This window comes from Monopterus albus, unplaced genomic scaffold, assembly GCF_001952655.1.
Source record: "Monopterus albus unplaced genomic scaffold, M_albus_1.0 scaffold82.1, whole genome shotgun sequence".
Taxonomy (NCBI): Eukaryota; Metazoa; Chordata; class Actinopteri; order Synbranchiformes; family Synbranchidae; genus Monopterus; species Monopterus albus.
Window position 1 is genome coordinate 543,877 of NW_018127962.1, and position 15,855 is coordinate 559,731.

The window sequence follows — 15,855 nt, forward strand, 5'->3', positions numbered from 1 at the left end:
GTCTGTCAGTCTCCCATTTCATCCTTCCCTTACACGTGAACAAGACCCCAAGATACTTGAACTCCTCCACTTGAGGCAGGAACTCTCCACCAACCTGAAGGGAACAAGCCACCCTTTTCTGACTGTTTATTTCTTCAACCATATTAAAGTTAAAGTCGCTATAAACATTCTTCTACACTCCCTCTTGTATCTAATAGCACGAGATCCTAAGTGGACGTATATTCAAATTAACACACCAGCGAGACCTGTGAGACTGAAGGAGGCCCTGTATACAGTACAGTATGTTTGCACGATTGAAACAAACTGAAAGTGAATGCAGAGACAATGGAAGGACAAGTAAGAGGGCTGGTTTAGGAGATGGGGATATTACAGACTTTTAATAACCATGCTAAAGTTGACACAATTAAAATACTTAAACTTCAGTATAAATGAGGGCAAAATTACTTTTACAATATTAAAATGATTTCTATCCACACTCTGCATTGCACGCAATGTGCTTGACAGTAAATAATGACTTTTTAAGCAGTTAGATACAATACTTTACTTGTTAACAATATCACGGTGTTAGGGTGATTGACAAGAGAAAAATGTCTTAATGGCTTCTGTTGAGCCTAATGTAGCAGTGTTTCCGACTTTACACATGCCAGTGCACAGCAAGGAAGGCTGGCAGCACAAATACAGTGTACACAAACGCACACATACACACTTGTGCCCACTCACAGCCACACATTTACACTGCTGCTCACACACACACCCACAGACCAGCGGTTCTCATTAGTGCAGTCAGTGTGCTCTAGGCAGGCAAGGCCCCTGCAGCAGTCCTCAGGACTCAGAGGAGCCATTTGTCAGTGGAAAACAATTAGCGGGGAATGATCCGTTCCATTGGTTTTAATGAGTACAGCCAGGTCACTCTGCTCACAGCAGCAGCACGCAAAGGTCATCAAAGGCTGAGAGTGACACACACACACACACACACACCCAAGTCACACTCATACGTGCTGTTGGTGCAGAAACACACACAGCCGACACCAGCCTCTGTTCATTTTCACCTCTTTTTACTGCTTCCAGCATGCACACATGTATACACACCTGTCTGCACACCAATGCAGACACACACTGACAAATGGACACGCCCTGCCAAGCATCATCTCCCTTCACATCATCACACATTGAAAAGGCATCACGGTAAGCGAAGTCTTGTATTATATTAATAGGGTACTGCGTGACCTTGGACAGAACCTATGGCATAATGATATGTAACGCATGTCCATGTGGATGGTTAGCTGTGATATGGTTGCTATAGTAACACGTGGAAGAGGCAGCCCTTTAATTTCCATTTCAAAGGAGAATAACAGCTTATGGCAAAAGCATGTCAGATGTGGGAATGTCGATTATCTAACTGCTGAAGATATAGGATATGTCACATTCATCTATCAATGAAAACTACCACAATGAAAATTTACTGACACACACTATGGGTGTAGTATGATAAATAATACCAAGTAGCTGGATTTTTCTTTAAATACTGGAAGATGAATATATCATTTAAAGTTAATTTGACCGAACTGTTTAACAATAGAAAAAAATCGCCCCTTGTTGAGATAATGACCTGCTTAGGAAGTATTTAATCTGTTTATCTTCAGGTCAAGTATGATGGACCAGAACACGCAGGACAGACTCCATATTTAGGTTAATTACACTTGATCCATGGCACATTAACCAAAACAGACAGATGACGGCCTCATTTTACCTGAACGTGGCATGGATGAATGTTATAGGCAAATAACTACATGTCCCATCTAGACAAGCTAATATGTAACACAACAGATCAAATGTCGCACTAACCTGTTTCTTTAGCTTTCCAATTTTTTTTTTCACTTTATGCAAACAAACATATGGGAATTTCTTTTTAATGTAAGATTTTAATGCTGTTATATTAAGTGGTTTAAGCTGAAACCCCCCCCACTATGCATACACATTCATTATAAATGAAGAATTGCTGAGCTAATCACAGAATTTAATCTCTTTCATTGAGGAGACAGTGAAGTACAACATGCCTTCTGTATTTTGTCCACGTAGTTGTAGTTGAAATAGATGCAGACTGATGTAGAGACAGGTTTGTGTAATGCAACATGTATTTATTGTACAGTACATGAGGTACACTGTTTAGCATTCAGCTTACCTATTAAATCAAGACTAACTGAGCAACTGACCTTCAGCTCTGCCCCCGCAACACATGAAAAGACTTCACTTTCAATCTACTGATTTTCTGCTCAGTGCAAAACACTTAAACATCCATCAAAATTTTTCCTCTCCTCTTCCTTTAACAAAAGATAGATGCGTGTGCGCGCGCACGTGTGTGTGTAGGTATAGTACAGCAACTGTGTAGTATACTTTACACTAAAACAGCCTTCAAAGACATTCTGTTCATTTAATAGATGATTTTAAATGTCTCCAAGCACAGTTTGTGCTGCAGTGGCACTTCAGACACACCAGGGAAATGCAGAGTATTGAAGCCTTATGTACCACATAATAGAACTCTCCTGTCAGTGTGTTAAAACTTTGGCTTGAAGAGGGAGAGAAACTGACAGACAGCAGCAGAGTACGAGAAATGTAGACCACCAGCGGAAACACACCCGAGCTCGAGTTCACACAGGAAAGTGTTGTCCACCAGTATAACCACTTCAGTACTTTTAATGGGCACATTAAGGGAGCACTGGCCATTTAGCATCCCTCATCCCACACTGAAACCAGTGGAAAAGACATACATAATGGTATGACGAGTGAAATTGGTTGATGGTGGGAGTTAAGATGTTTAAAAGGGAACTCCCAGCTTAAAATGTAATTAATAGTTTTTTCAACCTGTAAACTCAGTTTCATGATAAAACACGTGTTAAATTTAAACATCTTGAACGAGACTTTATGGAGGAGAAACCCATTGCTACTGCTAACAAGAATAAGATCAGAAATGCAGATATGCGGCTATAAAGCTCTTATTATGTTCACACCAGCCTATTTTCTGCAATAATAAATAATTTGTAAATTTTTTGTGCATGCCATGTGTGTTGTCTGCATGCAATGTCTAGCTGTAGTATTAAAAATGTGTTGTCTTTTAACAAAAACATCTTTGTCTCATCATGAGTACTTTCCCTTTGACATTTAGTGAATTTTCAGCGTAGATGATTTGGGTGTGTATTATTTTTTTTTTATTTAGGTGCAGCTGTGAGAACAAGTGTGGACTATTTATATAGAATTTATTTAATGAAGGCATGTTGCTTGCCCTACATTGAGGGTTTTAGTCATATTGTCTTTTGCTTTTTCCCTTCGTTCTTGTTCGGCACTCATGCCCTTGTAAAGTGCATCAGCGAATGAAAGGATGTGTCACTGCAATTGGAACAATGTAATTAGAAGTGCGAGAGAGGTGGAAAGTGCTTTATGGTGATAATGTGGCACAGTAATTAAGGGGAAATATCATGACCCTTGTGCAGACGGCATTTTAAAAAAAAGTCATTTAAGCCCAAGATTACACAGTGATTGTCAAATCAATGGAGGAGAAGGAGGGGGGAGGAATGTGGAAAATGAATGGTCTTGATGGGGTACAGGTTTGCATGTGTGTGTGTGTGTATGTGTGTGTGTGTGTGAACATGACAGCAAATGGACTTGCAGATGTGTGTGTGTGTGTGTGTGCGTGCACGCACATACATAGATTTATGTACCTGCTTGTAATTTTGGCTACATGTTATAAATAAATCCAATAATCACAGGCCATCAGGTTTAGTGCACTTCTGTTAGAACTGTGTTTCACCAGAAAAAGAAAGGCTGGATGATATTAAATACCGTGCAGCACAGAAGCAGATATAAATACAGCTATTTAGCATTCAATTAATTTCAAACACTAATGCAGTATACAATATACTGCATGTTATGATACTAATATTTTGACACTGTCAAGCTGCAGTTGCAGAGCAACCACTAGACAAAGGGGAGAGGGTGAAAGAGTTAGACAAAGGGAACACGGGAAAATACAAGGGGAGAAATCCTGGTAATGACAAGCACTTCACAGTCAGATCCGACCTCCCTCCACCCACACACCCCGATGAGATAATTCCTTCTCCAAATTGCAATCAAAGCTCAGAAAAACACTTGAGGAGCAGGAGCTCTTTCAGCCATTAACTCGCCGGGTCCTGGGGCGCTGCTTTTTAAATATTACATTTCTTTGAATGTGTTTTCCGCATATTGTTTTCTGCATATTTTCTCTCTTAATTATTACTTCAATTTCTCTTTGTCTTCAACTCACCATTAAACCCATTTGTTTTGGAATTATTAATATTCAAGCAGAGCCACTGCATTGATAAAAGAATATTAAAAAGTTTATCCATTTAATTACCACTTTTTTCTGATCTGATTTTTGTGTATCCTTGCATGACCTCACTCAACAATATTAGACAAAGGACCACACGGGTACTAGTTTGGTCGGTTTCTTCTGGTTACTGTCTCACGCTGAGTAGAAAACTTACTACAATGACAACAACAAATGATGCACCGGGTTGGGTATCAGCAAAAAAATAATGCATAACAGGTAAAAAAATATGCTTATATTAATTCAGCGAGTTAAATAAACAACGTTAATTACAAAAAGGTGCACCTTCTTTTAAACATGTAAACCAGCATGCATTTATCAAGCCTAAATAACCAATACTTTTACTGTGAAGGCCTATGGTACAACCTTTGACCCCTCAACTCACATCTGGCTAATAGGACGTCACTCAGATATCAACGTAGGCTAGGCAACAGTGTGTCAAACCGAATAACCTAAAAGCTAAAATAGCTAGTGGTGAATACAAAATTGTAAACAATACATAACTGAAGTCAGACATAAAGTATAGGATAAATTTGCTGTGGTTGCAGACAGTGAGAACAATGTTATCAGCTGCTTTGCAGCTTGTAAATAGTGTCAAAAAGTGTTAGCATTTGATAGCCGCCAGGCTATACACTCCCTCCATAAGGGAACAGCTGCAGAGCCCAGGTGGTGTGTTCATCAACAGATACTATTCCAAGAACACAACTCTCAAGCACTTTAAAGTAAGTAACTGTGTAGCTTAAAGTTTATTTGAATTATGGGTAAGGGTTGGGTCCGGATTTCATTTAGAAATAACTTCAACATGGTCTGATACAGAGCTTTGCAGGTGCAGGGCAGGTGTGGGTTTTCAAAACTAGACCGATGCGGGACTCTGATGTATGCTCATTAGGATCTAGGAGATACAAGTAGGACCAAGTACAACCAGCCCAGACTACCAATTTCATTAAGGACACACCTTAAAGGCATCATCACTGTTAAGTGCAACAGTAGAAAATCCTATCCAATCCAAGAAAAAGCTTAGTTTTGATACTGAGCCATCATTTATATTATCTTATACAGTATATCCTGGCTCCAGTCTGAGAGCTTAGCAAGACAAAACATCATATAACCAATATCCATTAGCCAATATGGCCACACATTTATCAGTGTGAGGAACATCATGAAATGGAACAATCCATGCAGAGGATGGAGAATGGGATGTGGACGTTTCAGTGAAAATGCTGTGTGTGGGTGGAAGAAACCACTGTAATATTTTCATGCTTTGTTAGGGAAAATGTGAACAACAGGTCAGTGGCCTTGAAGAAAAAAGGAGTAATATTCTTTCAGCATAATGTGGAGACCTGTTTCGACATTCTTTTCACCTGCCTGCAGTTCCCTGAGCAGGACTGGATGGCAGAGAAAAGAAAGCTGAGTCCTCTGCTGTAGATTTGGTGTCAAGTGGCTCTATTTGTCATAATTATGTGGTTGTAAAGGGAAAGTCTAGAAAAGGTCTAATCAATCTGATTTAATTAAGTGCAGTCAGTCATTTGAAATGAGCAGAATAGAATTAATAAGCACATTGTAAATTTGCATTTAAACCCATGTAATTATGCCAATTCGGTGGCCTCACAAGCACACTCAGAAAAGAGACAGAAACAATATTTCTTTTTCTTAATTTGATTCTGAATCAACGTGCAGAGAGAGGAGGTGGTTTAAATCATAAAGCTATGTGCAGTTTATTGTATAAAAACACAAACATATCTGCTGTTACAGTGATGCTGATAATGCATTTTAAAACACCATGCTTTCCTATTGAATAATGGTATCTTGATGCTTAAGTAATAAGATTTATTCATCTAAAAATAAACGTCTGTCAATATGTCAATGGAATAAATACTGTAAGGGCGCCCCTTTTGAACCATTACATTTGACATGCAACAGTATGTTATGAGCAGTTTTATTTTTCAAGTTAACCGTTCAAATCAAACTAAATCAGTGATATTCAACACATGATAAATATTTTTCCATATGTTTCCTGTTGCAGTATTTCATAAGAAAGTGCCTTGGATATTAATAGCTGTGGTCATTCTTATATAAACCTGGGTTTACAATATAGAGAAAAAAATAAGAGTCACACCACATCAGAACATAAACTGATTTCACAAAGAGAACCAAAATGATACCAACCAATGAGGAGCAACGTGTCTGGCCCTGACTCCACCGAGCATTAGTAAGTGGAGGAGACACTGGATCATTACAGGTCCATGAAGTTCACTGGGTGCTAGTTTGGAGAATAGGAAATAGTTGAATGAGAAGGAAAGAGAATGATTAGTGACTGGCCTACAAGCTTACTGACTGACTGGCTGGCTGACTGAGTGACAAGGTGACTGGCAAGGTGACTGTTTATGTTGTAGGGTCTTGCACGGATGATACTCTGAGACGCACTGAGGCATTTCCTTCGGAGAGAGCTCGGCACGTGGAAAACCTTCACTTTCCCTTTGACCTGTTTTCAATGGAATATGCTTTGCAGGAAATATCTAGAAATTATCAGTCATGAAAGACAAGCAGCCTCTTCAGAGACTGTTCAATTCAACCAGCCCTTCGTTTCAGCCTCCCCTGTATAAACAGTCATGTTGTTGAAATCTAGCAATGGTACTCTCATTTTCTCACAGTGCAACTTAGTTTTGATTGCTGAATTTTAAAACTCTTTTTTTTTTCATGTATATTTTGGAACTATGCACAGCATGTCAAACATAGTTTGACATGCTGTGCAAAGAAATACTGGCACACAAATAAACACCGCAGTCTTGCCGCAGGAGCTTACCGATCATGAAAACAGCTGAAATTAACCACCTCCTACAATCCTTTATGTTTCAAATTCCGCTTGAGCAACCCCACCTCTCCCACTGAAAGCCAACTGGGCACGATGCAGGCCTAAACTCTTAACACACATTACACTTTCCGTCACATCTGTTTTTTAACAGCTGAAAAGGGTGGATTTTTTTTTTAACAGAAAGTTGGTGTTTGTGCATATGTGCACGAGAGAGATACAGAGATTTGTTACTGAAAGCAAGAGGAGTGAGTGTTGCTGAAAAGATACCTATGAGAATTTACTGTATCTTACACATCTATGTTTTTTCTCCTTTCTCCTTGATATCAGAATGCCGCCTTACTCTCCCAAGATTTCCCAAGCGGCATTGAGTCATTTCCAAGCGGCTTCCTCCATCTTGCCGCTAATCAACAAAGTTAATTTCTTTGCCCATTTATTTTTATGAATCCTCCAGCTACCACACTTGGGTTTCTGCCGTTCCACAATATATTTCTCCAGCTAACTGGCAAAAGCTCTCTTCATTTATCAGATCCACACAGCCGACTTATTACAAGAGTCCTCTTATCTGTCATATTTCCTTCCAGTAGCGCTGCAGTGGTTACAAATGGGACTTAGTCTATCTGGCTTAGAGCTGATGAGGGGGGAAATGAAATTATTGCGATTAGATCTGACCCATATGCAGCAGTGCTTGGTGTGTGTGTGTGTGTGTTGTTGGCAGAGGTAGTGCTACTTTATTGTGTTTGTGTGTCTTACACCATGGTGGGTGGCAGCGGCTAGCAGCTAGATTAAGGTATTAGGCAATGCTCGCACCACAGAGGGTGGGTGATAATAATAAGCAGATCTTTTTTTTTTAATTGGTTATATTAGGTGATATTTAGCATTTTCCACCTTGCTTTGTTTATCCTTCCATTGCTGCTTCATTCATTTCTTTCTGCCTTTCTCTCACCCACACTAACATGTACACTCCTCCCTTGTGAATAATTGAACAGCCAGCCCGGACGAAGGTTTAGCACTATCATCTAGCATGTTGTCTGACTGCCAATCACTTGATTCATCTACTGTTGTGGAGAAAACAAACAGAAGGGCAGTGATGCAAGCCAGCAGACTGCACTCCAAATCCTGAACCAATACAGTGAATAGTGGGGCTGTTATCTGTAGCAATCCAACCACAATGCAAGAAATAAATTGATTCACTAGATGTAATAAATAGATTCAGCTTTTGCTTAGACATAAACAATTCAATGGAAATGTGACTCGTACTTTTTCATGCAGCAATGATTAAGATAAAGAAATTATCCATGAGGAAAAAAGAAAAATGCTTTAAATTAAAACCCTTCTTACTGCAAGGTAAGTTATGATGTGTTCAACACAGTACTTCTAGACTAAGCTTCTGGATTCACCTTCCACCACATATCAAACCATCAGTGTATCATCAGTGTATGACACATTGCAATGCCATGAAATCTTGTAACTCTTACATACCTGTGTAACCCTCTCCCATTCCATAAAGCAAGACAAGGCTACTTTGGTTGTGTTTTAGCTATAGAGAACGTGAAGTTCACGTCACACCGTGCTGAATTTTGGATCAATGAGCCATGTTGGGATCATAGATATATACACTACATCTATAAGTTAATTTCAAGAAATAAACACTATCCCATACTGATACATACAGTAACGGATATTTCAACTACATCCAAACAACCACTTTAGTGTTCAGTTTGAGCACAGCCAGGACAGAATCAGATTCATCTGCCATATTTGTGTTATCTGCCGACAGCTGCTAGCTACCATTAGCTCCCGTACAAAAAACTGAGATCAGGGTGCAGTCATTTTTTAGTTTGTTGCTCCCATAAATAGGATCTTTGGGTCATTTCCGAGTCAGCTACAGTCAGTTAAGCCTATCCATCTTGAATTACCACAGTCGATAAAGTGAGTTCTAAATGATTTAAGCAACTTTTTAGCCAAACAAAACAGGAATGTATGCAGGTAAATATGGTGCATACCTCCAAAGATGGGGCCCCCATCCCAACATCCAACAAGATGTGATGTACCTTCACATTCTCTATAGGCCACTAGTATTTGCTTTACTCTGCTTTAAATTAAAAGATGGGGTATTGGACTCCCAAAGGTTGGGTGGTTTCGAAAGGCCCTGGCTTAGGACATTAAAGTAGAAGGAAATAGAACAAGACTGGTCGCTGTTGCCCTTATATTATAACAATATTAAAGAATAATTAACAGTTAACAATATTAAAATCAAAGGACAATTCACAAAAAATATATAACATACAAATGAATTAATAAACAGCTATGGTTTACCTAAATTAATTCAGCCAACGGGAAAACAACAAATGGAAAAAGAAATGTATAACAGAATATGGTTTGAAACGAGGATGGAACATTATTATGTTTTTAAGGAACAGTTCACCCAGTATCATTTACTCAGTCACATGGCCACAGTACAATTCTGAATGAACAAACAGCTTCAGGCTAATTTGCAGTAATTATTCAATGTCAGAGTAGTGAGCCACTGACAAACGCAGGCTTGTGAAATGGTCCCTCACAAGACAATTTTGAGGTAATTATTAATTTAGTGATATTTTAGGACAGAGAATCCTGCTTGCTAGGTGACTCACCAGGTTTCCTGGCATCAGAAACACCTTCTGAAGCTCACATCTCCATTAACCCTGTGCACAGCTTTCATCTATCATTCCAGCCAAAGAAGGTTGGGTAATTGAAACAATAAATGAAACATCAAACGAAGAATTGCTTTAGCAGCTGGCAGAGAACTGAAGCCATTGCTCACCATCAACTGATCAGCATCGGCTTACAAGTCACCAGTCATGTTTGATGGAAATAGAACCTTCATTATGCTGTTGCTGCTGGTTGTTCTTTGTCCATCCCTGCTGCTACGACTGTATTAGCCTGGTCAATTGATTTCTCCCTCCATGACCCTGGCTCTTTGTGTTCTAGTTTCTCATTATTATGCTCAGTGGTACCTCTTGCCATCTGCATTTTGTGTATCCTACAGTATATTTATATACATGCTGTTTGTGTGTTACAGATTCTTCTCCTTGTAACACTACTGAGGTTCATCTGTTTTTAAATTATTTATTCAGAATCACCACCAGGTATATTTTTCCAAATAAAAATACAATGTACAGAATGCGAGTGTAGCCCTGTATTAATATTAATATTAAAAATAAAAAAGCAGGTTATCTGATAATGGAAATGATCAGTGTGGCTCTAATTCTATTCTGTTCTAAAAGTATGTTATTCATTTCTGCTTTTCAAAATTAAAAGCAACATCAAGTACAGGTAAAGGATTTAATTCTGTCTACATTAAAACATCTTCACTAGAACAGCTCTAATGCTTGTTACAGTGACAACGGGTTCACAAAGCATAAGTGGGAATTATATTCCTGTGCCGGGTTGTTCCCATATTTTATTTCTCTATAATGGCCTTAATGCAAGTGTTTCGACGCTGCCATTCCCCACTCATTTCATTAGCATCAAGTCCTTGGAAAAGCCTAGCTGAGGTCTCTTGAAAGCAGCTTGTTTCCACAATAAAGTGCTCCGAGGCATGTGCGTAAGGAAAAGAGGAAACATTAATATTTGAAACTTTTTTTTGAAAGCCATCAGGCTTGTGCATGTGCCTGTGTGTGTATATACTCATCGGCAAGTAATGAGAGGTTAGTGACTGTTAAGTAAATACAACGCAGCTTTTATATCAAAAATCCTTATTGCAGACAGAAGGCAGTGTCTGTAGGTTTTCTAATTTTTTTATGAATTTTTTTTGAGTTTTAAACAGATGTGATGCATTTCATCTTTGGTAGCAACATTCAGAAACAGTCCCGTCTTTATCAGTGTGTATGTGACTTTCTTTTACCTTTATGGCATCCTACAGCCTACTGTACATACCATAACCTCAAAATGTGCATGAGAAAATTGGGTCTAGCTTGTCAACATCATATTTTTACCCTCATATCAGCAAATAATCCATCTCAGAAGGTTTTAGAAGACATAATATGCTGTAGATTGCTGAAAAACAGACTAATCTCAAGGTCTGTTTATTTGCTGTTACAGGAGCTCATATAACATGACCTTCATCAGCAACTGGAGTTTACCCAGATGTCACAAAACTGTGGATATTAACATTCTTAATGCTTGCACTTTAATTGTCCAGCTTGGGTTAAAAGTTGATTTCAAAGTCACTCCTGTCCTTGGAAGCATTAGTTAACAAAACAGTCTCACCTGTGGGTCCATTTACTAGCTATTATGAAACTTTTAGTCATATCACATTGTTCGCAAAAGGAAGACTGAAGCAAAGGATCATGGGATAAACTATGACTGAAAGGTCCACAATGGCAACTAAAAGGTGAGATTGTTTTGGCTGACTGATGTCTCCAAGATCAAGAATTAATCTTGGACATGTGCATACAGTAGATATTTTTCTTTGTACTTCCTTGTCAAGCCCTCATTCTGGTAGAGCTGTAAACTATGGTAGCTTATTCATTTATTCACTGATCCATGTAAACATCCATGTATTGCTAATAGCCTACAATATATTGAGACCTTCACTAAAACCACTGCATAACCCAAACCCTTACTCTGACCTTGAATGTTTATTTGTATGGGGACAAGAGTTTGTTCTCCAGATGGGCTCTAAGATACTCACTGATGATGATGTGAACAGATTTTTGGCCCCACAACATGCACAGGCAGACACACACATGCACACACAGTCCAGCTTAGATGGCAGCTTTTCAGTTGGGCTAATTCAGCAGTCACAGAGTCAAGCTCTCTGCGCTCTGGGACAGACAGCTGGTCACAGTGCCCATCCAAGACCCATTTAGCCCGCTCACCCAAAACAGATGTCAGAACACAGGCCATAGAAACTGGGTGTGAGGGTGCACGCACACACACACACACACACACACACACATGCAGTTTGACAGCTACAGAAGAGACCTACTTGGGGGATATTTGCAGGGATATATACAAAAAAATACTGTAGTGTTGGATATATTACTATGAGTTTATAGATTTTAAAGACACTTGAAACACCATAGCCTAGTTATTTCAATATAAAGACTCTTTAGACATTTTGAATAACATTATATCAGTATGAGTATTTTATATCTGCATATTCACAGTACATCTTTGCTATTAGGGCAGCACAGCGTGGTGGTTAGCGTGCAAGAAGGTTCCAGGTTCGGGCCAACCTGGGGTGTGGAGATTGCATGTCATCCCTGTTCCTCCGGCTTCCTCCCACAGTCCAGAGACATGCAGCTTAGGTTGATTGGTGACTCTAAACTGTCATTGGAGTGAATGCAAGCGTGTGTGGTTGTTTGTCTACATGTCAGCCTTGTGATAGACTGGCGACTTGTCCAGGGTGCACCCCCCCCGCTTACCCTATGTCAGCTGGGATTGGCTCCAGCCCCCCAGCGACCCTATTCAGGAATAAGATAATGGTTGGATTGCTGCTCTTATTCAACATGCGATTATAAGTATTGAGTACAGTTAAACTTAACTTTGACTATGGTCAAAAAGTCTGAAGGGCATAAGATTTTTCTTTTTTCTGCCCCATTTTCCTTTGATCATAATACAAGTATATTCACATCAAGAACTCCCCAGGCTTTCTGTCCCTTTCGCCTCCTTCTCTCTTGCCACCCTCTATTAGATCACAAGGGACCAAGAGTCTGTATCAAAGCACATCAGGGTTTGAAGTCCGCCTTTCTCTGCCTTCTGGAATCGGTGTTCAGAGGTCCATGACTGCTCCCAGTCGCCTTGACCTAGGAGGGTTTCTGGGACTGTGACAGCCTTAAGGTGGGTGGTTAGATAGAGCACGACCTGACTCTATGCTGATCAACTTCATTATAAGGCTGCTGATGGCAAAAACAGGTACTGATGTGTAGTGGTGCTTGAAAAGTATATAGCACTTTACCTATTTACAACTCAGTCATTGCGATATGTAATTCAGGATTTAACTTATATAGGTGAGTTTGATTGTTTTTACATGTACTGTAGGCAGAGGTGTGTGCTAATGCACACATCTGTAATGTTAAGCATTCAGTTATTCATATGGCTTTATGAACCATGAGTTAATATTAAAATGGACCGGCTTGTGTATCAAACTGACAAATCTCCTCAAATGTGAGAAAACAGCTGTGAGTCTATGAGGCAGAAAAAGCCCGGAATGGCAATGTTTGCCATGTGGGAAGCAGACACTCTGGAGGGTACACACATGCACAGACACGCTCACTACACACATTCAATATATTTCACAGCCTCTACACTGCATTCATTGTTGTCATTCTCCTCTTATCCAATCACCAATCATTATCTAGAATTACAGAAAATATAAAAATGTCAAGATTTTGTTCTGTCTGGTTGTCGACTTTGTAATCAACCAAACAAGTCACTCCCAGGATTTCTCTCTTTTTTATAAATGTTTATCATATTTCTTTTGTCACATAAACTACACTTTTGCTTGAAATTGTCAAATATTTTTTTGCATTTCCTGAGTGATATTGTTTTAAAACATAGGAATTATAGGACAGAGTCACAGTACGTCTTCCCACATGCACAGACTGGCACTTTCTCTGTCTTAACAGACAACCACATGTTACTGTCTGGTGTGATGCCATCACAATACCACTTGCCTTCTTCCCCTAAGCTCAGACACACACACACACAAAATAAAATATTAACTAGATGCATCTATTAGTCCTGCCAGCCTCTTTGAAATATAGCTGATGGATTTACAGTACCATGCAACTGCTCCAGTGAAAGCACCTGCAACACCCCCGCCTTTCTTTGGTGCTTTTTTTTCCTCAGTAGCCCCTCTGTGACCCTCCTCCAGCTGTTTAAGGTACTACATAAGGGGTGGAGAAGGGAGGTAAGGAGGCCCACTTACTCCCCCTTTCAATTCCCCCTGCCACAGACAATCACATAACCCCCCACCTCTGCACCACATGTCTTCGCCTTAGTTAATATGCTAATAGTTATTGATGGACTCAGGTCTGATAACAATGGTGAAATAATTCATAAAGTACATGGATTAATGCTACCGTTCTTAAAAACATCCTCAAGACCTCTCTATGTGTTTATTATATGGAGTTTTTTACCTAGAGTATGATCCTCTCTTGTGACATTCACATAATTCCATTGAGTTTGACAGATTCACTGTTACCCTCATGCTTGCACAACACAAACTCCTGACCTCTGGCATTATCGGGAGGAAATGCCAGATCAAGACTGATGCCCAAATTTGTGAGAAGAACACAGAACACAGCTACTTTCTCCTACACCTATTCCCTTTTAAGGTTCTGGTGGCTCAGCTTCATATCAATTTCAGCTGACTTCACCTCCATTCTTAGTCCCAGTCTCAACCTCCTGCAAGACTGTTTTACAGTACGCTAAGGGAATATACAGTAAACTGAGAAAAGTCCAGCTACTTCATGTTGAGAATTCACACACAAACAGTATGTCATTCCAACACTTCACTGGAAGAGATCAGAGATAAGCATGCAGACAATTCTGCAACACAGTGTCTTGACATCACAGCAAAATCAAACCACTGAGAGCTTTGAGTTGCCTGAGTGATCATAGTGGCTCTAGGATGTGGGAGTTACTTGTCAAATCAGACAGGTAGATAGGATGCTGACAGGCAGCATGGTAAAGACACAGGGGAGTGTAGACCAGCAATTAGTGCAGATTGATTTAGGTTGAGGCGCCACCCACGTCCGTCTTGGCAGGAGCAGAGTCGAGGCCAACAGCTGTGAGAAGCACCAGGTTAATTAGCGATGTGTAGATCTGTTCAGGTTTGTGCGCTGTGTGCTAATATAACTCTCTTCTCCCATGTGGAGTGTATACGACCAGATGTGTGCTAAATCACACACATTACTAATGCTGTCCCCCTACAGACCCAACCCCCCCACGGGGTCACATACATGAAAACACATGCAGACACATATACACACAGAGACAAAAACATCATTGGCAAACAGCTGGCTCTACAATTCTCCACCACTGGCTGATTAGAATGACTCCAAGCCAGGGTCAGAAATGGCCTGTACGTGCAGACACAGAGATGAGAACACAACACACACCAACCCTGTAATCAAAAATGTGTGCAAAAGTCGTGCGCGTGTGTTCATCACTCTGACTCTCTTTCTCTCTGCAATGCCTGACTTCTCATCCTTGGCAATTAAAAGGTACCAATTGTGGTTGTCATTAATCAGCATGTCTGCATGGCAGTCTCCAATTCATAACTGTCAAATGCAATGGGCAGAAAGTAATAGGTCACCAATTATACACAGGGAGCCTTGTAAGGCTTTGGAGACTGGATTTAAACAGAGCACACACTGAGTCAGACACATGCACACACAAGAGTGAACAGACAAGAGTGCACGCACACATGCACAGAAGCAGACACGTGCACCAATGCAGAAACCTCACCAAGGAGCCACACACCTTCCATTTCACCCCCGAAGAGAGGTTCGACAGTATCTGCGGTTAGGAGAAGGGGAGCGAGGGGAGGAGGCAGGAGGAGGGTGAGCGAGCAGCGAGAAGATGAGAAGAGAGTGAGTGTTCCAAGTTCTTTAACAACAAAGAAGCGAAAAAGAAACAAGATGTTTTCCCTCGATGGCCAAGCTCTGTTTTAGTGAAGGTGGGAGGCAGC